We start from the raw sequence: 24,389 nt of genomic DNA on the forward strand, positions 1-24,389 counted from the left end.
TTTAAATATATGCACAATCCTTTGTTTACAACGAAGTGTAATATTTAACCCCTCATTCAGTCTATCATCACAGACCTGTAGGAACAGATGGAAGGCACCCTGTCAAACTCTCACTCAATACTGTAGGGTGTGTGGGTGTGTATGTGTGGGTGTGTATGTGTGTGTGTGTGTGTGTGTGTGTGTGTGTGTGTGTGTGTGTGTGTGTGTGTGTGTGTGTGTGTGTGTGTGCGCGTGTCTGTGTATCAGTCTGTCTGTCTGTTTACCTGTCTGTCTGTGACACATACACAGAAAAACAATAGTTAATGGAAAACTGTTCCTCCACCAATAATATCAAAACCAGAAAGACCACTGCATTCTGCCAATTCCACAACGCCAAAACAAATCAAAATATATCCTGTAGGTGTGTCAATGCATCTTGATCAAATCAGATATTGACACACGCTGGAATTCGCTGCAAGGTGATTGTGCTAATGATTAGTGTGTGTAGTGTCAAGGCAGAAGATGTGTTAACATGTGTTAATGAGGAATGCATGGCAGGGAGCATGCCTTCTCCTCCTTCACACACATGAACTCAATCACAGCAGTCTGCCTCGCATATAGCCTCCCCACTGCACACAGACGTCAGTTCAATGTCTAGTTTTGATTTACATCTGGTGGAGTTGTCAACTAGCTTCAATTTCAACGTGACATCAACCAAAAATGCCACCATGTCACTGGATTTAGGTTAAACGTTACAAATACGAAATTCACTTAAGTTTATGATTTTCAAATTCATTCAGTTTTCCATGTTGATTCAACGTCATCACATTGAATTCTTTGGTTGAAATGACGTGGAAACAATGTTGATTCGACCAGTTTTTGCCCAGTGGGTCGCTCTCCCTCTTCTAAATGAATTACAGCAGTCTGCCCGACGGACAGCCTCGTTCTTCCTCTTCCCAATGAGAAGTATTATAACTGGAGGACTATGGGGAATCAGAAACTGTGCCGCTGGGAAACACACACACACTCACACACACACACACACACACACACACACACACACACACACACACACACACACACACACACACACACACACACACACACACACACACACAAGGTCATGTCCATTCTCATCTGGAGCCGCTCTCTGGCCGCAGATGTTCCCTCTCATGGTGATCTGGGGATTTGGGGAGCGTTTTGAAGGGCTGAGGCAGATAGCGCACTCCAAAGTCCCCCAGATTTCAACAGCGGGTTCTAAAATGGTATTTACCCTACCTGCTGAACTCTATTCAGATGCTGACTTGGCAGCTGAGCTTGGAGTTTAGAAAGGCAGCATGTGGATGAAGGAGAAGTGGATGGGTGAGAGGAACATCTGTGAGCCAAAACCGACACATTTAAAAGTTACTGCTGACCTGCCATTTTACCTATTTGGTTCGCACCTACGTAAGCACACACAGGGATGCTCATGGGTAACGCTGGTTCTGTGCCTTTATGATGTGAACCGTCATCCATAAAAATGGGTATTTAACCGGTCTACCTTTGGCTTTGATGGGGAGATGTCTCTAGGTAGGTGACATCAGCACATGAAATGCTAGCCAACACTGCCAATGGCACACAGACACTCATGCACACAAATGCAGATGCACACAAATGCAGACACACACACACACACACACAGAGATGGTGAGATAAAGCGTCATGTATGACCCCTCAGTGGCCTTGTTGCATCATTCTGTCCAAGGGAATATTAATGTGTCTATGAATATCTCTGCATGATTTTCTCATTACAGACAGGTTTAGTGCCGCAGCCCTGTTGGCTTTGAAGCTGGAAGTCTGTCTGGAAATGTTTTTCATGTAGAACTTTCACATTGGCAAAGGGTTTCCAATACACATGTTTCCTGTTCACTAATTGGAAAGACGCTGAATCGGCTATATTTACATATTGTTTTGTGATAGCCAATCATATTCGTAGGGTACATTGGATTTCACAAAGCTAAGCAGAGATGGAAGAATGTTCCCAATAAAAGCTGAATGGATATGTGTTTGCCCAGCCTTGTGCACACCAGTCTCCCTTCTCTTCTATTACATACCATTCAAAGTTTATTTTATTTTCTTTTCATTATGCTGATTTTTTTAAATGATTCCTAAGCACAAAGCGTGACATGGGGGCAGACATTTCCCTCGTTAAGTAATGCTAACAGACATGTTAAATGTTGTTATACTGTATGCAACGGGTTGCTTCAGGGCGGTGGATGGGTGGAATATGCAGCATGGTGTTTCTGCTATTATGACTAAATGTTCTGGCTGGAAATAGTTGTGCCCTGACTGAAGGATGATAGAACTCATAGATGTATCCAAAACAAACTGGTCACGCACAATAACAACGCAAACACTTAGATCTGAGGGCCTAAGAAGACTCTTTCATGGTGCATAATTCCATGTGAAGTCTTTGCAAACATCGCCTGGCACGGTTATGAAGCTGAGACAATACAATACATGGTACTGTAGTATCAAAAACAGACTTAACATGCACTGTAATGGTGACTGTTGTCTAAAAACATTGGGAACAACAGACTTAGGGCTATAGGTCCCGGACAAAAGTAGTGCATTAGATAGGGAATAGTTTGGCATACAGGATACAGACAATGTATGGGAATAAACAGCTGTTTGTGAACCTCACTGGGTGTCTTTCTCTGAGTCTCCTTATAGATTGAAACAATTCAAAGCTTCACATTCAACTTGTGACTCTCTCCCTCAGACTAATAAAATATTTAGTTCCACTGCTTTCCTCCCCCTTCTTACAACACACAATCACAACACAACCCGGCCGCATGGTAAAACCATTTCTGTCGCCGACTGCACCGTTTCATTTTAATCAGAGTGTATGGGAGTGCTTTTTGTAGGGGTTTGGGGTTGCATGGTCTGCGGTAAATTTGGGCTCTTTTTGATATGAATTCTAAACACGCAGGACATTAATGAGTCGATAATTTCCACTGTTTACATGAAAAGACTGTTGGACTTGTTGCCACACGGCTGTGGCTGTTGGTCCACCCTGCCAAACCCCTTTTCCACTGGAGAGACAGGTCCTTTCCAATACCTAATTATTATGGCCTTCTTTGACTTTTTATTTTTATTTTTAGCTCTGACTGTAGAGACAGTGGTAGTAGGGTAAAATCACACCTTGGTCTTACTGTTAGGATTTGGACTTTGAGAGTCCCTGCAATGTCTCACATGGTAGGAGACATTGAATGCATAGCATGAGATAGCTTTATAAAGAACGTGGCAAAAGAGGGTTCTCAAGTAGCCAAGATACTAAGCAAATAGATAGTGGAGAAACCATGGATTTACACGTTTTCATTTTTGACAGTACTCATGGCAAACAAGAAAAGTATAGCGGGGTACTGTAAGTTAAGAGTGTGCTTCCTAACTCACCACTCTCCAGTATGTTTTCACTTTTGTCCTGAGAACCCATTCTGGAAATGTAGGTCCCGAGCCAGGAGCATTTTGAAAACAAACAACTCTGACTGAATCTTTGAAAACAAGGAAAAAACATGAGTTTTGGATGTGTGGGTGATATTGACTGGATGGAAAACTGTACGCTTTAACGCACATGCTTGTGGTGGTTTGTGATGGATCTAGTGTAACTTCTGTGAGGTCCTGGCTGTTCCTATTGAGGGAATTCCTAATAGAAACACATTGCTTGCGTCCCAAATGGCACCCCAGGGCTCTGGTCAAAAGTAGTGCACTATATAGGGAACAGGGTGCCATTTGGGACACATTGAAGGCTTTTTTTCTGTCATGGTCTTCTCAAGTTTCTCTTTGTCACAATTATGATGTGACAGTTACAAACAACAATTGATGATATCTCTATCAGGCAACATTCTTCACCAGAGTATGACGATTAACATGGTGCTCCACCCCACACAACATGTCATAGACTTCCCATTATGTCGGTGTGAAATCATGGAATAAATTAACTAATGCATACTATTGCATATATCATCCACATAATGAGCATAGTCTAATCACTGTGGCCTCCACAATTGTAGTGAGCAATACATTATCTGTGGAGTCCAATCTATCTCCTTTGGTTAGTGGTCTGGCTGGAACTTAATCAAATATACATTGTATTGATGATAATGATTCGATTCACTACATTGCAATGCTCCTACCATACAATAAGACTACATTCCAAATCTCCCTTAGAGATAGAACACTATGCCTTCTAACGTCTTACTGGAATGTAGTGGATCTCCCTTAGAGATAGAACACTATGCCTTCTAATGTCTTACTGGAATGTAGTGGATCTCCCTTAGAGATAGAACACTATGCCTTCTAATGTCTTACTGGAATGTAGTGGATCTCCCTTAGAGATAGAACACTATGCATTCTAATGTCTTACTGGAATGTAGTGGATCTCCCTTAGAGATAGAACACTATGCCTTCTAACGTCTTACTGGAATGTAGTGGATCTCCCTTAGAGATAGAACACTATGCCTTCTAATGTCTTACTGGAATGTAGTGGATCTCCCTTAGAGTTAGAACACTATGCCTTCTAACGTCTTACTGGAATGTAGTGGATCTCCCTTTGTTACGGTAGTTCTCGAATTTTCCACCGAGCTGAAATAGAACTGTGGATTGTGGGTGTGTCCCATATCTTGCCATATTCCCTATATAGTGCTCTACTTTTGACTTAGAGCCCTGTGGTCCTGGTCAAACTAAATGATCTACATCAGAATAGGGTGCCATTCAGGACGCAGGCTGCATCTCTGGCCATGGCTCGCTCTGTGTGTGACTTCCTATAAAGCATGAGGATAGGATTCATTGAGGTTTCAAATAGGAAACAGACTAGTGCAGTGTCTTCCAGGGGTGATTGCATCTGTGGGATTGTGGGGTCCATCCAAATGTGGTGTCTTTGTCTTTGCTTGACTCATTCCTCAACCTTAAGGGGGGAGGAGTCAATGTCGGAATGTGGCAACATTGTGGCAGTCTTGGCACTTAGTTGTTATGGGAACAATGCTCTATGAGGCTGGCATTTTCCATTCAATGGAAGGAGTTGGTATTCTGCAGGTCGTGTCATGCCAAAGCATTCCAATGTGACTAGCATTACTGAATTGAAACCATGGGGGCTTTAAACATGGATAGAAAATGTTGGTAAAACTGCTACAAGGCTGAACTTCACTATTTACTAGGCTATATGTACTTTTCTATTGGTATGCCAAACAACAGACCAGGGTATTGCATTATTAGTTCCAATAGTAGCCTAATCTATTTGAGTCTTTGACTCCACAGTACTGAACAGCACAGTGGTTTCACACATTTTCTTCACAATTCATTTCTCGACATGCTACTCTAGCAAGTCGTTAGCAATTCACACAATTGCAACATTTCTACCTACAATGTTTTGGGTTCACCCTGGCTTTTAGTGGGAGGTCCTCACCCTGGCTTTTAGTGGGAGGACCTCACCCGGGATTTTAGTGGGAGGACCTCACCCTGGCTTTTAGTGGGAGGACCTCACCCTGGCTTTTAGTGGGAGGACCTCACCCTGGCTTTTAGTGGGAGGACCTCACCCTGGCTTTTAGTGGGAGGACCTCACCCGGGCTTTTAGTGGGAGGACCTCACCTGGGCTTTTAGTGGGAGGACCTCACCCTGGCTTTTAGTGGGAGGACCTCACCCTGGCTTTTAGTGGGAGGACCTCACCCTGGCTTTTAGTGGGAGGACCTCACCTGGGCTTTTAGTGGGAGGACCTCACCTGGGCTTTTAGTGGGAGGACCTCCTGTTCATAATGAGGTCACTAGGGAAACTAGGCCTCTGGGAATGTATGTCCTCCACACTGGAAACAAGAAGTAGATAACTCCCTGTAAGTCTGTCCGTCTCTATGATGCTGATGGGTTCATATTGGTCCTGCGGCCCATCTTTCCTCTCTTTGACTCTGGTTTTGCATTTGTTTATATCAGAAACAGACCTGGAAGAGCCCACATCCAGTCTGGCCCCAATTGTAAAGACAGTCCAACACAGAGAGAATGGAAATGTGAAAATGGCTGCCACTGGCTAGCTAAACCCATTCGGGATGATGTGAATGGAATAGGTGGTAAACTGAATGGGTGTAAACAGATGGGATTATCATAATATATGACACTTTAACCAAGACTGTGATCTCCTCAAACATCTGGGAAATGACCTTTAAAAGGCGCATTGTCGGCAGTGCGGTGCACGTGATGCCTTTTGTCTGTGAGTTCGCCTGGAACCAATAACCCCAGTCAAACAAGGTCTGGGCTGTTAACAATGTGGACATAGGCGCAAGTGTTAACGACCTTTAAAAGTCAAGTACAACACGCTTATTGACAACATGCCTTTGATTGAATCCCGGCCATTGGGTTTCATAGAAGAAAATGGGTTTTGCTGCATCTATAGAGCAGACTAGGAGTTTTTCCTCAGCACGTGACTTAACAGCCCAGTATGACATTGGGCCTTAGTTATAGCCTGTGAAAAGGACTAAAGTCAATATAAATACTTTTAAAAATGAGAAAATTTTATTTTACATTAACATTAATATAATGTTAATCTCTTGTTCTGTGTCCAGTTGTCTTGTTGTTGCTAACTACATTGCTAGTGAGTGACCAAAACCCTCAAGGAATGACTAAACAGTGTTTCTCCAAGTCAGACAGATGTACCTTCAGCATCACAGTGGATGAGAAGGAATTCCAAGTGGTGAGAAAGAAGGTGGGGTTTTGTTTGGGAGTATACAAATAGTTTAGATGAGAGAAGCAGAAGAGAAAATCCTTTCTCTACAGTTGGGCATTGAGTTTTTAAGAGAGCGTGAGGATGTTTGTGTTTAATAAATTAACCCAGTGTGCTGTTTGTTTACTGTTGTTACACGCTCCTGTGGATTCAGTAAGTCCCTCCACCTCCAACCACACCTTGTCATTGTTCTCTCTCTCCACTCCAGAAAGCTTCTCGTTTTGGTCGGTTTTCATGAAACGAGGTTCATAATTTGAACCATATGTTTGGCTTCCTACACGTGTTCCACTGCTTACCACCCCTCAGTCATTCTATCGTCATTCCTATCTTCCTCTCACACTATCTTCCTCTCACTCTGTCTTACTCTCACACTTTCTTCCTCTCACCCTGTCTTCCTCTCACACTTTCTTCCTCTCACCCTGTCTTCCTCTCACTCTTTGTTCCTCTCACCCTGTCTTCCTCTCACACTTTCTTCCTCTCACCCTGTCTTCCTCTCACTCTGTCTTCCTCTCACACTTTCTTCCTCTCACCCTGTCTTCCTCTCACACTTTCTTCCTCTCACCCTGTCTTCCTCTCACTCTTTCTTCCTCTCACTCTTTCTTCCTCTCACTCTTTCTTCCTGTCACACTTTCTTCCTCTCACCCTTTCTTCCTCTCACCCTGTCTTCCTCTCACTCTTTCTTCCTCTCACCCTATCTTCTTCTCACCCTATCTTCCTCTCACTCTTTCTTCCTCTCACTCTTTCTTCCTCTCACCTTTTTTCCTCCCACTCTGTCTTCCTCTCACACTTTCTTCCTCTCACTCTTTCTTCCTCTCACCCTGTCGTCCTCTCACTCTTTCTTCCTCTCACCCTGTCTTCCTCTCACTCTTTCTTCCTCTAACTCTTTCTTCCTCCCACTTGTTTTCCTCTCAGCTGTCTTCCTCTCACTCTTTCTTCCTCTCACACTTTCTTCCTCTCACCCTGTCTTCTTCTCACTCTTTCTTCCTCTCACCCTGTCTTCCTCTCACTCTTTCTTCCTCTCACTCTTTCTTCCTCTCACCCTGTCGTCCTCTCACTCTTTCTTCCTCTCACCCTGTCTTCCTCTCACTCTTTCTTCCTCTCACTCTTTCTTCCTCTCACACTTTCTTCCTCACAGCTGTCTTCCTCTCACTCTTTCTTCCTCTCAGCTGTCTTCCTCTCAGCTGTCTTCCTCTCACTCTTTCTTCCTCTCACTCTTTCTTCCTCTCACCCTGTCTTCCTTTCACACGTATTTCCTCTCACCCTGTCTTCCTCTCAGCTGTCTTCCTCTCACTCTTTCTTCCTCTCAGCTGTCTTCCTCTCAACTGTCTTCCTCTCACTCTTTCTTCATCTCACTCTTTCTTCCTCTCACTCTTTCTTCCTCTCACACTATCTTCCTTTCACTCTTTCTTCCTCTCAGCTGTCTTCCTCACACTCTTTCTTCCTCTCACTCTTTCTTCCTCTCAGCTGTCTTCCTCTCACTATTTCTTCCTCTCAGCTGTCTTCCTCTCACTCTTTCTTCCTCTCACTCTTTCTTCCTCTCACTCTTTCTTCCTCTCACACTATCTTCCTTACACTCTTTCTTCCTCTCACTCTTTCTTCCTCTCACTCTTTCTTCCTGTCACACTTTCTTCCTCTCACTCTTTCTTCCACTCACACTTTCTTCCTCTCACACTTTCTTCCTCTCACCCTGTCTTCCTCTCACTCTTTCTTCCTCTCACCCTATCTTCTTCTCACCCTATCTTCCTCTCACTCTTTCTTCGGCTCACTCTTTATTCGGCTCACTCTTTCTTCCTCTCACTCTTTCTTCCTCTCACTTTTTTTCCACTCACTCTTTCTTCCTCTCACTCTTTCTTCATCTCACTCTTTCTTCCTCTCACTCTTTCTTCCTCTCACACTATCTTCCTTTCACTCTTTCTTCCTCTCAGCTGTCTTCCTCACACTCTTTCTTCCTCTCACTCTTTCTTCCTCTCAGCTGTCTTCCTCTCACTATTTCTTCCTCTCAGCTGTCTTCCTCTCACTCTTTCTTCCTCTCACTCTTTCTTCCTCTCACTCTTTCTTCCTCTCACACTATCTTCCTTACACTCTTTCTTCCTCTCACTCTTTCTTCCTCTCACTCTTTCTTCCTGTCACACTTTCTTCCTCTCACTCTTTCTTCCACTCACACTTTCTTCCTCTCACACTTTCTTCCTCTCACCCTGTCTTCCTCTCACTCTTTCTTCCTCTCACCCTATCTTCTTCTCACCCTATCTTCCTCTCACTCTTTCTTCGGCTCACTCTTTCTTCGGCTCACTCTTTCTTCCTCTCACCCTATCTTCTTCTCACCCTATCTTCCTCTCACTCTTTCTTCGGCTCACTCTTTCTTCCTCTCACTCTTTCTTCCTCTCACTTTTTTTCCACTCACTCTTTCTTCCTCTCACTCTTTCTTCCTCTCACTTTTTTTCCTCTCACTCTGTCTTCTTCTCACTCTTTCTTCCTCTCACCCTGTCTTCCGCTCACTCTTTCTTCCTCTCACTCTTTCTTCCTCTCACCCTGTCTTCCTCTCACTCTGTCTTCCTCTCACACTTTCTTTCTCTCACCCTGTCTTCCTCTCACTCTTTCTTCCTCTCACTCTTTCTTCCTCTCACTCTGTCTTCCTCTCACACTTTCTTCCTCTCACCCTGTCTTCCTCTCACTCTTTCTTCCTCTCACTCTTTCTTCCTCTCACCCTCTCTTCCTCTCACTCTGTCTTCCTCTCACACATTCTTCCTCTCAGCTGTCTTCCTCTCACTCTTTCTTCCTCTCACCCTGTCTTCCTCTCACCCTTTCTTCCTCTCACACTTTATTCCTATCACCCTGTCTTCCTCTCACTCTTTCTTCCTCTCACTCTTTCTTCCTCTCACTCTTTCTTCCTCTCACACTTTCTTCCTCTCACTCTTTCTTCCTCTCACCCTGTCTTCCTCTCACTCTTTCTTCCTCTCACACTGTCTTTCTCTCACTCTTTCTTCCTCTCACCCTATCTTCCTCTCACTCTTTCTTCCTCTCACACTTTCTTCCTCTCACTCTTTCTTCCTCTCACCCTGTCGTCCTCTCACTCTTTCTTCCTCTCACTCTTTCTTCCTCCCACTTGTTTTCCTCTCAGCTGTCTTCCTCTCACTCTTTCTTCCTCTCACACTTTCTTCCTCTCACCCTGTCTTCCTCTCACTCTTTCATCCTCTCACTCTTTCTTCCTCTCACACTTTCTTCCTCTCACACTATCTTCCTTTCACACGTACTTCCTCTCACCCTGTCTTCCTCTCAGCTGTCTTCCTCTCACTCTTTCTTCCTCTCAGCTGTCTTCCTCTCAGCTGTCTTCCTCTCACTCTTTCTTCCTCTCACTCTTTCTTCCTCTCACTTTTTTTCCTCTCACTCTGTCTTCTTCTCACTCTTTCTTCCTCTCACCCTGTCTTCCGCTCACTCTTTCTTCCTCTCACTCTTTCTTCCTCTCACCCTGTCTTCCTCTCACTCTGTCTTCCTCTCACACTTTCTTTCTCTCACCCTGTCTTCCTCTCGCTCTTTCTTCCTCTCACTCTTTCTTCCTCTCACTCTGTCTTCCTCTCACACTTTCTTCCTCTCACCCTGTCTTCCTCTCACTCTTTCTTCCTCTCACTCTTTCTTCCTCTCACCCTCTCTTCCTCTCACTCTGTCTTCCTCTCACACATTCTTCCTCTCAGCTGTCTTCCTCTCACTCTTTCTTCCTCTCACCCTGTCTTCCTCTCACCCTTTCTTCCTCTCACACTTTATTCCTATCACCCTGTCTTCCTCTCACTCTTTCTTCCTCTCACTCTTTCTTCCTCTCACTCTTTCTTCCTCTCACACTTTCTTCCTCTCACTCTTTCTTCCTCTCACCCTGTCTTCCTCTCACTCTTTCTTCCTCTCACACTGTCTTTCTCTCACTCTTTCTTCCTCTCACCCTATCTTCCTCTCACTCTTTCTTCCTCTCACACTTTCTTCCTCTCACTCTTTCTTCCTCTCACCCTGTCATCCTCTCACTCTTTCTTCCTCTCACTCTTTCTTCCTCCCACTTGTTTTCCTCTCAGCTGTCTTCCTCTCACTCTTTCTTCCTCTCACACTTTCTTCCTCTCACCCTGTCTTCCTCTCACTCTTTCATCCTCTCACTCTTTCTTCCTCTCACACTTTCTTCCTCTCACACTATCTTCCTTTCACACGTATTTCCTCTCACCCTGTCTTCCTCTCAGCTGTCTTCCTCTCACTCTTTCTTCCTCTCAGCTGTCTTCCTCTCAGCTGTCTTCCTCTCACTCTTTCTTCCTCTCACTCTTTCTTCCTCTCACTCTTTCTTCCTCTCACCCTGTCTTCCTTTCACACATATTTCCTCTCACCCTGTCTTCCTCTCAGCTGTCTTCCTCTCACTCTTTCTTCCTCTCAGCTGTTTTCCTCTCAGCTGTCCTCCTCTCACTCTTTCTTCCTCTCACTCTTTCTTCCTCTCACCCTATCTTCCTTTCACTCTTTCTTCCTCTCAGCTGTCCTCCTCACACTCTTTCTTCCTCTCACTCTTTCTTCCGCTCAGCTGTCTTCCTCTCACTCTTTCTTCCTCTCAGCTGTCTTCCTCTCACTCTTTCTTCCTCTCACTCTTTCTTCCTCTCACACTATCTTCCTTACACTCTTTCTTCCTCTCACTCTTTCTTCCTCTCACTCTTTCTTCCTGTCACACTTTCTTCCTCTCACTCTTTCTTCCTCTCACTCTTTCTTCCTCTCACTATTTCTTCCTCTCACCCTGTCTTCCTTTCACACATATTTCCTCTCACCCTGTCTTCCTCTCAGCTGTCTTCCTCTCACTCTTTCTTCCTCTCAGCTGTCTTCCTCTCAGCTGTCTTCCTCTCACTCTTTCTTCCTCTCACTCTTTCTTCCTCTCACCCTATCTTCCTTTCACTCTTTCTTCCTCTCAGCTGTCCTCCTCACACTCTTTCTTCCTCTCACTCTTTCTTCCGCTCAGCTGTCTTCCTCTCACTCTTTCTTCCTCTCAGCTGTCTTCCTCTCACTCTTTCTTCCTCTCACTCTTTCTTCCTCTCACACTATCTTCCTTACACTCTTTCTTCCTCTCACTCTTTCTTCCTCTCACTCTTTCTTCCTGTCACACTTTCTTCCTCTCACTCTTTCTTCCTCTCACCCTGTCTTCCTCTCACTCTTTCTTCCTCTCACCCTATCTTCTTCTGACCCTATCTTCCTCTCACTCTTTCTTCCTCTCACTCTTTCTTCCTCTCACTTTTTTTCCTCTCACTCTGTCTTCCTCTCACTCTATCTTCCTCTCACCCTGTCTTTCTCTCACTCTTTCTTCCTCTCACACTTTCTTCTTCTCACCCTGTCTTCTTCTCACTCTTTCTTCCTCTCACCCTGTCTTCCTCTCACTCTTTCTTCCTCTCACCCTGTCTTCCTCTCACTCTTTCTTCCTCTCACCTTATCTTCCTCTCACCCTATCTTCCTCTCACTATTTCCTCCTCTCAGCTGTCTTCCTCTCACTCTTTCTTCCTCTCACTCTTTCTTCCTCTCACTTTTTTCCCTCTCAGCTGTCTTCCTCTCACTCTTTCTTCCTCTCACTCTTTCTTCCTCTCACACTTTCTTCCTCTCACACTATCTTCCTTTCACACGTATTTCCTCTCACCCTGTCTTCCTCTCAGCTGTCTTCCACTCACTCTTTCTTCCTCTCAGCTGTCTTCCTCTCAGCTGTCTTCCTCTCACTCTTTCTTCCTCTTACTCTTTCTTCCTCTCATTCTTCCTCTCAGCTGTCTTCCTCTCACTCTTTCTTCCTCTCACCCTGTCTTCCTCTCACCCTTTCTTCCTCTCACACTTTATTCCTATCACCCTGTCTTCCTCTCACTCTTTCTTCCTCTCACTCTTTCTTCCTCTCACTCTTTCTTCCTCTCACACTTTCTTCCTCTCACTCTTTCTTCCTCTCACCCTGTCTTCCTCTCACTCTTTCTTCCTCTCACACTGTCTTTCTCTCACTCTTTCTTCCTCTCACCCTATCTTCCTCTCACTCTTTCTTCCTCTCACACTTTCTTCCTCTCACTCTTTCTTCCTCTCACCCTGTCATCCTCTCACTCTTTCTTCCTCTCACTCTTTCTTCCTCCCACTTGTTTTCCTCTCAGCTGTCTTCCTCTCACTCTTTCTTCCTCTCACACTTTCTTCCTCTCACCCTGTCTTCCTCTCACTCTTTCATCCTCTCACTCTTTCTTCCTCTCACACTTTCTTCCTCTCACACTATCTTCCTTTCACACGTATTTCCTCTCACCCTGTCTTCCTCTCAGCTGTCTTCCTCTCACTCTTTCTTCCTCTCAGCTGTCTTCCTCTCAGCTGTCTTCCTCTCACTCTTTCTTCCTCTCACTCTTTCTTCCTCTCACTCTTTCTTCCTCTCACCCTGTCTTCCTTTCACACATATTTCCTCTCACCCTGTCTTCCTCTCAGCTGTCTTCCTCTCACTCTTTCTTCCTCTCAGCTGTTTTCCTCTCAGCTGTCCTCCTCTCACTCTTTCTTCCTCTCACTCTTTCTTCCTCTCACCCTATCTTCCTTTCACTCTTTCTTCCTCTCAGCTGTCCTCCTCACACTCTTTCTTCCTCTCACTCTTTCTTCCGCTCAGCTGTCTTCCTCTCACTCTTTCTTCCTCTCAGCTGTCTTCCTCTCACTCTTTCTTCCTCTCACTCTTTCTTCCTCTCACACTATCTTCCTTACACTCTTTCTTCCTCTCACTCTTTCTTCCTCTCACTCTTTCTTCCTGTCACACTTTCTTCCTCTCACTCTTTCTTCCTCTCACTCTTTCTTCCTCTCACTATTTCTTCCTCTCACCCTGTCTTCCTTTCACACATATTTCCTCTCACCCTGTCTTCCTCTCAGCTGTCTTCCTCTCACTCTTTCTTCCTCTCAGCTGTCTTCCTCTCAGCTGTCTTCCTCTCACTCTTTCTTCCTCTCACTCTTTCTTCCTCTCACCCTATCTTCCTTTCACTCTTTCTTCCTCTCAGCTGTCCTCCTCACACTCTTTCTTCCTCTCACTCTTTCTTCCGCTCAGCTGTCTTCCTCTCACTCTTTCTTCCTCTCAGCTGTCTTCCTCTCACTCTTTCTTCCTCTCACTCTTTCTTCCTCTCACACTATCTTCCTTACACTCTTTCTTCCTCTCACTCTTTCTTCCTCTCACTCTTTCTTCCTGTCACACTTTCTTCCTCTCACTCTTTCTTCCTCTCACCCTGTCTTCCTCTCACTCTTTCTTCCTCTCACCCTATCTTCTTCTGACCCTATCTTCCTCTCACTCTTTCTTCCTCTCACTCTTTCTTCCTCTCACTTTTTTTCCTCTCACTCTGTCTTCCTCTCACTCTATCTTCCTCTCACCCTGTCTTTCTCTCACTCTTTCTTCCTCTCACACTTTCTTCTTCTCACCCTGTCTTCTTCTCACTCTTTCTTCCTCTCACCCTGTCTTCCTCTCACTCTTTCTTCCTCTCACCCTGTCTTCCTCTCACTCTTTCTTCCTCTCACCTTATCTTCCTCTCACCCTATCTTCCTCTCACTATTTCCTCCTCTCAGCTGTCTTCCTCTCACTCTTTCTTCCTCTCACTCTTTCTTCCTCTCACTTTTTTCCCTCTCAGCTGTCTTCCTCTCACTCTTTCTTCCTCTCACTCTTTCTTCCTCTCACACTTTCTTCCTCTCACACTATCTTCCTTTCACACGTATTTCCTCTCACCCTGTCTTCCTCTCAGCTGTCTTCCACTCACTCTTTCTTCCTCTCAGCTGTCTTCCTCTCAGCTGTCTTCCTCTCACTCTTTCTTCCTCTTACTCTTTCTTCCTCTCACTCTTTCTTCTGCTGTTTAGGTTTCAACATGGTGAGTATGTGGGTCCGCATACAGTATCTATGCATTTGTGTATCTAGTATCTACACTGTATGTGTGTGTGTGCGTGACTCTGTGTGTGTGTGTGTGTGTGTGTGTGTGTGTGTGTGTGTCTGTGTCTGTGTGTGTGTCTGTGTTTGTGTGTGCGCGCACCACTGTGTATGTGTGTGTGTGTCTGTGTGTGTGTGTGTCTGTGTGTGTGTGTGTGTGTGTGTGTGTGTGTGTGTGTGTGCGCGCGCACCACTATGTATGTGTGTGTGTGTCTGTGTGTGTGTGTGTTTGTGTACATATGTCCTTGCCCTGTAGACAATGCCACCCTTCCCCCTTCATAAACCCAGCGTACTCCCCTGGACTCTCCAGAGCTAATATTTCATCAGGTAACCAAACACAGGCAAGAACACTGAACTCAACAATGCCGACAATGTCTCTTTATTTTTCTCCCAGTTGTTCAGTAGAAGTGCCTGCAGACACAGAGGAGCATTTGTTGAGAGACGCCGGTCTCCCACTGCGGCCATTGGACTGCTATGTGAGCTGGATCTATTGGCAGACACTGTGGTATAAGGGTGTTTGAGCCATGGGACTGTCTCTGTAGATGGATGGTCAGAAGAACATGGCTGTGCCTTTTATCGACTCGGTACTGGTACCCCGTGTATATAGCGAGGTTATCGTTACACATTGTGTATTTATTCCTCATGTTATTATTTGTCTATTATTTACATTTTTATCTCTGCATTGTTGGGAAGGGCCCGTAAGTAAGCATTTCACTGTCAGCCTACACCTGTTGTTTATGAAGCATGTGACAAATACAATGTGATTTGATTTATCAATTTCATTTATCTTTGCTTTACTTGCGTAGTACTTTATACAAGGTTATTGAGATTTTGAGTAAATCCAACAGCCAAAATCTGCCTTGTTACATCATGATTACAGTGCCTTCAGAAAGTATTCACACCCCTTGACTTTTTCCACATTTTGTTGTGTTAGAAAGTGGGATTAAAATGGATTCAATTGTCATTTTTTTGTCAACAATCTACACAAAATACCCTGCAATGTTAAAGTGGAAGAAGAAATCAAACATTTGTAAAGAATTCATGAAAAATAAAACACACATTTATCTTACTTAGAGTATTCAACCCCCTGAGACAATACATGTTAGAATCACCTTTGACAGTGATTACAGCTGTCAGTTTTTATGGGTAAGTCTCTAACAGCTTTCCACACCTGAATTGTGCAACATTTGCCCATTACTCTTTCCAAAATTCTTCAAGCACTGTAAAATTGGTTGTTGTGAAATTCTCCCCAGTCCTTAATGATTACAAGCATACCCATAACATGATGCAGCCACCACTATGCTTGAGTGGCACTCAGTAATGTATTGTATTGGATTTGCCCCAAACATAACACTTTGTATTCAGGACAAAAATGTTAATTGCCACATTTTTTTAAGTATTAATTTAGTACCTTGTTGCAAACAGGATGCATGTTTTGGAATATTTATATTCTGTACAGGCTGCCTTCTTTTCACTCTGTCAGTAAGGTTAGTATTGTGGAGTAACTACAATGTTGTTGATCCACACACAGTTTTCTCCTATCAAAGCCAACTCTGTAACTGTCACCATTGGCCTCATGGTTTCCTTCCTCTCCGGCAACTGAGTTGGAAGGAAGCATGTATCTTTATAGTGACTAGATGTATTGATACGCCATCTAAAGTGTCATTAATAACTTCACCATGCTCAAAGGGATATTCAGTGTCAGCTTCATCTACCAATAGGTGCTCATCTTTGCGAGGCATTGGAACACCTCCCTGGTCGTTGTGGTTGTATCTGTGTTTGAAATATACTGCTTGACTGAGGGACCTTACAGATCATTTTATGTGGGAGGTACAGAGATGAGGTAGTAATTAAAAAAATAACCGCCTAGAGTCGACTGACCCACCGACGCACCAACCTAAGTTACACAGCAAAGAAATCCCAATCAAAGTCCGTCAATTTAAGCTAGAGATGTTTTTCTGCATTTTTTGTATCGCCAGTGTCGCACTTCCGCATCTGCGGTGAAAGGTGTCAGAGCTAGAGCGATGTTTGTCAGACCATGAGACATCCTGAAAATTGGTCTTCTTACGTAAACGTTTTAAAAAAAAAATCTCCATCTAGGAGATATAAAGAAACTCAGGAAATATATGTTTTTGTTTTTACACATATTTAAAAATGTTTTGGGTGTAGCCACAAAACTATCTTCATACTTCATATCATTTTCTTAAATCAGTACCGATTACCTTCAGACTCAAACTGTTTGGACGCTACAGAAGTTTACGTGAGAAAACCGTGTTTCTTATGATTTACATTTTGACTGTGCGTTTTGCAATTTATGAATGTGTTATTCAATGTGTTTATATGGGCTTTAGTAGTAAAGGCCAAAATCAATATTTTATCCCCCAAAAAATGTCACATTTTTTTTTGATACCTAAAGGGTTCCTAAAATTCTACATCAAATAGCTAAATGATCTATAGTACGACCATTAAAACAATTCCATATGTTGTCTTAGCAGTGTCTTAGACTAAATAATTAAACTCTATTATTTCACATAGAGTGAGTCCATGTCATTTATTATGGGACTTGTTAAGAAAATCTTTACCCCTGAACTTATTTAGGCTTGTGGTTGGATACTTATTGCCTCAAGATATTCGTTTTTATTTGATTTGTAAAAAATTCTGAAAAACATAATACCACTTTGACATTATGGGGTATTGTGTGTAGGCCAGTGACAAAACAAAATCTAAACGTAATTAATGTTCAATTCAGGCTGTAACACAACAAAATATGGAACAAGTCAAGGGGTGTGAATTCTTTCTGAAGGCACTGTACATAACCTCGTTGTAGCTGTTTGAGCCCTATTCCTCTAGGGAGAGAAGAAAATGCTTTGTACATGGTAGAGTGTTTATGGGCGAGTATAAATCGGGCACGTTTTCATGTTTTACATGACATGCAATCCAAAATGTAATCTAAGACGTTTTTCCTCAATCCACCATTTTGCACACCCGTGGTAAAGCAAACTGTGAAGGAATGGACGTTGTGAAATGTAGAAGGCGAAACATCCACACACACGCACACACACGCACGCACGCACGCACGCACGCACACACACACACACACACACACAGAAGCACTCACACTCACATATACACACAGAAACGAGGAACAAAGATGGGAAAAATATATGAAGTTATCCCCCAAGTCCTCTCCACTGTGTCAAATGATTAATGGGGCTGAAATGCACTGCTGTGGTATAACAGAGATTGTTGGGTTTCTAGCTATATACACTTCAATTGAGATGAATGGTAAACACTGCATAATGAGGTTAAAGAGTGTGATTTGTGTTTGGATGTGAACAATAATTTGACAGGAAACTAAGGAATTGTTCCATAATTATTAGCACCATTGATAAAGATGAGGAAAAACAAAAAACAGTATAAATAAATAACACCAACACTGAGAAATTGGGAAATTATATTATTTTATACTAATAAAATTGCTTAGAGCAAAATATAAAAGTAATAATAGTATTTAAAATAAAATTATTGGCACCCCTGTTTTCAATACTCTAGCACCCTTCCCTTGCGAGAATGACTGCACTAACCCGTTTTCTCAAATGCTTTATGAGTTGGAGAACACATTGGGAGTGATCTTAGACCATTCCTCCATACAGAATCTTTCCAGATCTTTGATATCCTTCCTCTGTGTTTATGGACCGCCCTCTTCAATATAAACCACAGGTTTTCAATGGGGTTCAAGTCCGGAGACTGAGATGGCCATTGCAAAATGTAGATTTTGTGGTCAAATAACTACAAGCTCTCAGTCTCACGTCAGAATTAGACGTTCATCCATGTTTCTCAAATGTAAAATGTTGTATTTGTCAAAATTCAAAATGTTTAAGGTTAAATTGAACTATCATTTTTTTAGGTTAGAATTAAGATTAGGCATTAACTCTGAGTGGTTAAGATTAGGCATTAACTCTGAGTGGTTAAGATTAGGCATTAACTCTGAGTGGTTAAAATGAGGCATTAACTCTGAGTGGTTAAGATTAGGCATTAACTCTGAGTGGTTAAGATTAGGCATTAACTCTGAGTGGTTAAAATGGGGCATTAACTCTGAGTGGTTAAGATTAGGCATCAACTCTGAGTGGTTAAGATTAGGCATTAACTCTGAGTGGTTAAAATGAGGCATTAACTCTGAGTGGTTAAGATTAGGCATTAACTCTGAGTGGTTAAAATGAGGCATTAACTCTGAGTGGTTAAGATTAGGCATTAACTCTGAGTGGTTAAGATTAGGCATTAACTCTGAGTGGTTAAGATTAGGCATTAACTCTGAGTGGTTAAGATTAGGCATTAACTCTGAGTGGTTAAGAATAGGCATTAACTCTGAGTGGTTAAGATTAGGCATTAACTCTGAGTGGTTAAGATTAGGCATTAACTCTGAGTGGTTAAAATGAGGCATTAACTCTGAGTGGTTAAGATTAGACATTAACTCTGAGTGGTTAAGATTAGGCATTAACTCTGAGTGGTTAAGATTAGGCATTAACTCTGAGTGGTTAAGATTAGGCATTAACTCTGAGTGGTTAAGGTAAGAGTTAAGGTTTGGGATAGGCTTAAAACTAAAATATCAAAAACAACTTTCTATCACTGGATTCGAATGTGCAACCTTTGGAATCAGAGGCAGTTGCTTAGGTCCATCTGTCATCCCCATCTACAATGCCCTAGCAAAACCCAAACTGAAGGTAACATTGCTCACTGTTGCCCCAGTCGTCATCTCCTGACATCCTCAGACATGGATGGACATCGAATACTGACTTGTATTACTCCTCAGACATGGATGGACATCGAATACTGACTTGTATTACTCCTCAGACATGGATGGACATCGAATACTGTCTTGTATTACTACTCAGACATGAGGACGAATACTGACTTATATTACCAGTGACCTGTCCGCAATTAACCATTTCTTTGTGGATTTTGATTAGTGCTTGTGGTTATTGTCTTGCTAGAAGATCCACCTGCGGCCAAATTTCAACCTCCTGGCAGAGGCAACCAGGTTTTTGGCTAAAATGTCTTGGTATTTGGTAAAGGTTGACATTAACAATGGCTCCAGGATGAGTGGAAGCAAAATAACCCCATAACATCAATGATCCACCACCATATTTTGCCATAGGTAGGGGCTCCCGAGTTGCGCAGCGGTCTAAGGCACTGCATCTCAGTGCTAGAGGTGCCACTACAGACCTTGGTTTGATTCCAGGCTGTATCTCAACCGGCCGTGATTGGGAGTCCCATAGGGTGGCGCACAATTGGCCCAGTGTCATCCAGGTTAGGTTTGCCTGGGGTAGGCCGTTATTGTATATAAGAATTTGTTCTTAACTGACTTGTCTAGTTAAATAAAGATAAATAAATTAGGTACTCTTCTGCATATGCTTCTGTTTTTCAGCAGCAAACACATCACTGGTGCGCGTGGCAAAAGTGTTCTATTTTCATGTAATCTCACCATAGCACCGGTTCCAATCCAAGTGCCAATGCCGTCTATCAAACTCCAGGCAGTGGTATGTTCAGATCAATTGAAAATAGAGATATTTGGCCACGTACACCAGTGGTAGGTCTGCAGTAAGTTCTTGGTTGTTGTAATATCCCAAACGGACATGGCAGTTTCACCATTACGGATTCCAGCTTCATGATTTGCCTTCCATCATGTGACATGGATATCTGAGGAATCACATACCAACCATTGGAATTTTGAATATCAATTGACCCCTAAGTTATTTTGATATACAGTAGGTCTTATTGTTTTTTTTATAGCCTGTAGTATGGGTCTTGACCACTGTTAGGAGGTCAAGTAGTTGGACATAGACCTGACGGTGCTTTAGTTTATTACTACAATAACACACACACACGCATGTACGCACGCACGCACACACAGAAAGACAGATATACACACACGACCCTACCAGTCACTCAACCACCTATCAGGCTGCTATATAAATCAGGTTAAACTTTCTCATGTGCTGGCTACACATTAAGAGACACAAACACAGCCCCGTTGAAACATTGGAACGGAAAACTACAAAAAACAAGAACATTTTATGAGAAAAAAGGGATGATTGAAAAAATAGCAGAAAGAACATTCTTAGGGGCCAGATGTATCAACAACTTTTCTGACCATACTGCCATAGTTGACCGTAGCTGACCGCAACCTGTTTGTATTTACGGGGAATCAGAACCGCTTTATGAGTGAGACGTGAACAAAGAGCGAGGGTTAACATGGGAGCAGACGTTACAATCAGAGGTCGTGCGACGGAGGCCTCAGACAACTCTATCATCACGGAGCTCTGTTTTGATTATTTGTGTGTGTGTTTGTGTTGAGTGGCCAGACAGTCTGTGGATCCATTTAACGTGCTGACAGTTGTGCTTGTTGTTTTTTTTTAAATTTCATCATCAGATAGTCGACTCACTGGGGGTTTTCCAGACATTTTTTCTTTTGCAGAATGTAGAAAATATTTTGGATGATTTTGGTTGGTTTTTACTGCACCAACCTTACCAATGAGGAAAGGGAATCGTTATTTTTAACGCATCTTTGTTATCTTAAGCGAAACACATTGTGATTAGTAGAGTGCTTGGTAGTGATTTCTTTATATAGCGTAAAAAAGACCAGAGAGTCATTTTACTGTACTTAGTGTAAACCATCATCCCTATGTCAACATTGACGATGCACCGCTAATTTCTATCAGACATATACAACCAACTTCAGAGAGGTTCATTTGGTCATGAACTCTCCTCACTCTATCATGCTACCAAATGATGTCTCTCAACTCTTTTGACTTTGCTGCTGCATGGGTGTGAGTGTGTATGTGTGTGAGAAAGTGCATGTGCGCAGTGCGTGGGTGGTATGTGTGCGCTGATGTGTGTGGGGTTCTGGGTGACCACCTCTCATTCGCACCAGTAGAAGGATTTCCTCAGATTGTCTCCTCGCCCACCGGGGGAAACAGGAAAGAGGAAGTGCTTGTTGCCATGGTGCAGTGGGAACGGTCCTGTCTGACAATGTGCAAGGCGCAATGTTGCTGTCTGGACCTTCTGCCTACTGCTCTCAAATCAATGTGTGTGTGTGCGTGTGCGTGTGTGTGAGTGTTTATACAACGGGTGGGTCTAATCCTGGACGCCGATTGGTTCAAACCGCATTCCAGCTGGTGTCTGTTCCACCAGTTACCACCGGCTAAAGATACGATGTAGAAATGCCTATTTACTCTGTTCCATCTCATTGCGCAATCCACTGTCTCATCAACCCAGCCAGACAATTGAATAAACTTTCATTTACATTTTTAAAATGTTTTATTATCAACCCCCATTTTACAAATACATTTTACATATTTATTTTACATACATGGTACTTCTATATAAAGCAGTCACATGACTATAATACATTACCAAACATAAACTCTTTAATCCCAACCCTCAGCCCATTCCACCTATCACCATAGACCTCAGCTCTTTAATCCCACCCCTCAGCCCATCCCACCTATCACCATAGACCTCAGCTCTTTAATCCCAACCCTCAGCTACTCTCAGCCCATCCCACCTATCACCATAGACCTCAGCTCTTTAATCCCAACCCTCAGCCACTCAGCCCATCCCACCTATCATCATAGACCTCAGCTCTTTAATCCCAACCACTCAGCCCATCCCACCTATCACCATAGATAGACCTCAGCTCTTTAATCCCAACCACTCAGCCCATCCCACCTATCACCATAGACCTCAGCTCTTTAATCCCAACCGTCAGCTACTCTCAGCCCATCCCACCTATCACCATAGACCTCAGCTCTTTAATCCCACCCCTCAGCTACTCAGCCCATCCCACCTATCACCATAGACCTCGGCTCTTTAATCCCACCCCTCAGCCCATCCCACTTATTACCATAGACCTCGGCTCTTTAATCCCACCCCTCAGCCCATCCCACCTATCACCATAGACCTCAGCTCTTTAATCCCAACCCTCAGCCACTCAGCCCATTCCACCTATCACCATAGACCTCAGCTCTTTAATCCCACCACTCAGCTCATCCCACCTATCACCATAGACCTCAGCTCTTTAATCCCAACCCTCAGCCACTCATCCCATCCCACCTATCACTATAGACCACCCTCATTTGGTTTCCATGTGTCATATGTTTTTCAATTGTGCTGTGATGTTTTACATACTTTTTTTTACCTTTCTAATCGTATATTATCCATAGATTGTGAACTAAAGGTGAAAACCTTTCCTACGAGTATTCTTATATTATTTATTGACTATGGCTTTCCAAATCGCCCAAGTTAATTTTAAGTGCATATTGTGATTTTTTAACTATTCTTGAACCTGTGACCAGAAACAAGCTGCATAGATAATTTATTCTGGTATTGACCCTTTTTTGTACCCATTCATAAACCATATGCCATGGTATTGGTACATCGAAAAGCTCCTCCCATTTATTTTGCAACCTGTATGGCGCAGCTGTCAACATTTTTGTCATCAGATGAAACAGGTATATTTTTCTGTTTATGCCAATTCCTTTCAGCCAGTTTGTGTCTTTAATATATGGCAGGAAAACAAGTTCCCTACCTTCTCCCTTTTCCACTTGCCTCCTCCATTTTTGTGGTAGTGCTGCAGTCAGTTGGTTGTACATTTGGATTGAGCAGATATTACCACAGATTTTTGATAACTGTTTCTATTCATAATATCATTAATAAATATATATATATTTTTTTTAAATCCATAAAGATAGTTTTTTCATTCATCAATATATTTGAGTTTAACCATAACATTTGTTGTATTATTTGTTATTTGTTAGACATTTTCTCACATTTGTTTTAGACTAGCAATTGGTTTTCAGTAGCAGAGATTTGTAATTACCTTGCTGTCTGTCCCTCTGACATTTGCAACATTGTTTGAATATTGAAATTCGATCTCCAGCTGTCCCATAGTAATGAATGTGTAGGGGTTGGGAGTCGGGACGAGACAGACGGGCAGGTAACTTTTCTCAGCCAGTCCAAATCATGAATCAGCATAATTTTTGTGGATATTTACAAAGAAATGTCAATAGAAAACAGGCCAAATGAAACAAAGTGCTGCTAGTTTGCTGTCTTTACAGCTTCAGTTGGAAGTGATTGTGTTAGCTGTGTTGTTGGCTAGCTCCTCCGAACAACAGTGTCCTGACGAGAGAGCACATTTTCTATTTAAGGGTAAATCGCGCATTGTTAGCTCATTCTTATGAATGTATCCAAATAAACAAACACAAATGTAGCTATTTTGCTGTTTCTGTCTGTACTGTTTGACGTGACTGTTAGCCGTAGTTGGCTAGCTAGCAAGCAAAGGATAAGAATGTTGCCAGCCAGTATGGCAATAGCACCATAGACTGGGTCGCGTCTATAGATTCAGGCAAAAATAATTAACGACTGGGTAGCGTATCTGCAACCAACCGATAGAACGACCACCAGGCTTAGGTAGCAACCCTAGATATGTGTCAGGACTATATTTCGTGGAAGGATTAAATAGTATGAATACATTCATCAAAATAAAGTTTTAAATTAAAATGTGTCAATCATATTAAAAACGAACTTCCCCAGTCACTATTTTTGGCTCTAATCACCCAACCTAAAAAGAAAGATAAGGATCCACTGTCATGCGGATCCTTCCATCCAGAATTACTTTAGAATGTGGATTACAAAATCATTGCAAAGGTAAAGGATTTTCTCCTAGAAGCAGTAATACAAAAGTTGATTCACTCAGTACAAACAGGGTTTA

Source organism: Oncorhynchus mykiss, chromosome 18 (genome assembly GCF_013265735.2).
Source record: "Oncorhynchus mykiss isolate Arlee chromosome 18, USDA_OmykA_1.1, whole genome shotgun sequence".
Classification (NCBI taxonomy): Eukaryota; Metazoa; Chordata; class Actinopteri; order Salmoniformes; family Salmonidae; genus Oncorhynchus; species Oncorhynchus mykiss.